This window comes from Tupaia chinensis, unplaced genomic scaffold (assembly GCF_000334495.1).
Source record: "Tupaia chinensis unplaced genomic scaffold, TupChi_1.0 Scaffold147500_2, whole genome shotgun sequence".
In the NCBI taxonomy this organism is placed as follows: Eukaryota; Metazoa; Chordata; class Mammalia; order Scandentia; family Tupaiidae; genus Tupaia; species Tupaia belangeri.
Window position 1 is genome coordinate 70,082 of NW_006207352.1, and position 1,978 is coordinate 72,059.

Consider the following 1,978-nt stretch of genomic DNA (forward strand, 5'->3'; position numbering starts at 1 on the left):
TTTTTTTTGCTATAGGGCGCATGCACTCACCAGACAGACAGAGACAGAGAGATAGAAAGTGAAAAATTACCCCCCGGGGGCGGGGGTGGATGGCCATGCCGCAATCCCTTCTCCTCCATTCTCCTCTCGGGGTCTCCTCTCGGGATCTTGGGCACGCACGCACACGCACCCAGCATGAGTTTAACCTACCGGGTCCAGGACTCGAACCGCGGTCGACTACATGGGAGTCCAGTGACATAGCCATTGCGCTAACTGCTGGTCCCTCCCCACAGGGTCTTCATGCCATTGCCCACTCCAGCCTCAGCCACCCCAGGTCACAGCCATGTGAGTACCTACCCAGTGCACACAGGGAGGCCTGGGACACCAACCCTGGACTTCCCTGTGGGTCCTGTTACCTCATGCTGCACTGTCTGACCCGTCCTTTCGGTTGTCTTTAGAACCTGTTTCAGATGGATCCAGGTCATAAAGCTAATCTACACATTGTCTCCTGAAACTCTCCTGGTTTTCGTTACATGCTCAGGCCTGTGGTCCACCCGGAACTGATGGTTGTATGTGGTGTGAGGTAGGGATTCCTCGAGATAAGGGAAGGTCGCATAATCTGTTTCGTTCAGAATGTTCTCGCTGCTGCGGTCTGAGAGGAAGAAGAGGAGGGCAGAGCGGACACCCGAACGGTAGGAGGTGCACAGGTGGGGAAGGGAGGAGCCGGAGGGCTCCTGAAGGGGTCATTAGGGAACTACAGAGAAGTGAGGAAGAATGGGGGGCTGCCAGGCAAACCATGAGTTTGGGTCTGGCCACCCAGAATCAAGGGCCTTCTTAGCTTCTGGGAGATGGGGCTGGACTTCCAAGGACAGGCCTGGGCTCCCAGGGACCATGTGCTCTGAGTAAGGGTAAGGAGAGGCTCAGGAGGTGCCTGCAGGACAGGTTGGCAGGAGACCAGGGTGGCAGCCCTGCAGTGGGGAGGAGAGATGACCCAGAGACAGGCAGAGTGGACACTGAGGTCAGCCTTGGCATTCACACTCTGCCCCACCCACCCACCCCCCAGCTCTGCAGGGCCTGAGGAGAGCAGGGCCCAGAGCAGACGGGCTGGCTCCACAGTAACCCGAGGGGAGCCTGAGGAGTGGCTGCACCCCCCGGCCTCCGTCTACCCAAGTGGAGCACAGTGGAGCTTGGTGCAGTCAGTGGTCCTGGGTGGAAGAGTCAGTGGAACTCCTGGAGGGGGCCTCCCCTCACTTGGGCCCTGCCCGTTCAGACCACCGTGAAAAGCCAGCGCCTCCCACTGGAGGAGCTGGGCTCCCTGTGGCCAGGCTGCGCCCTGCGGCCCTTCCTTCCATGCTGTGCTGGGAGGGGGCCTGGGCTGGAACTGAGGACTGCAGTGGCAGTGTCCCCTCCCCAGGCCTGCAGTCCCCCAGGGTCTAAATGAGCCAGCCACATGAGATGGCTGTCACAGCCCACCTGGGGACAGCCATGCCCCTCAGCAGGATGGACCTGCCATGCCCCGCGATTGAGGCTGAGGTGTACCCCCACCTGCACCAGCCAGTCCAGCAAAGCCAGGCCAACACGCGCTCTGGGCATGGTGAGTGGAGCCTGGACGCCCTGGCTTGCCCTCCTGCCTCACCCTCCTCTCTCTGAGCGGTGTCTGCAGAGGGGTCTTCTGTAGGGGCGGTGGTCCCACACAGCAGACTGAGCCCCTGGGGGCTGCAGAGGCCGACCCCCACGCACCGGAGCTCACCACCGGGATTCCAGGCCTGCAGGTCCCCTTCTCCAAGCGCTGCCGCCCTGGCCCCCGCCCTGCAGGTGCCCGCCCCACCTACCAGGTAGGAACGCCTGGAGCCAAGGACAGGCGACAGGGCGATTTCTCCCCTGGCCTGAGTTTACCCTTTACGTAATGGAGAGGCCGGGCCCGGACCCCTGAGAAGCGGGCTCAGCCCCACTTCGGCGCGGGGGGCTCCCGGGACACCCCGCCACGGCCCCAGCGCGG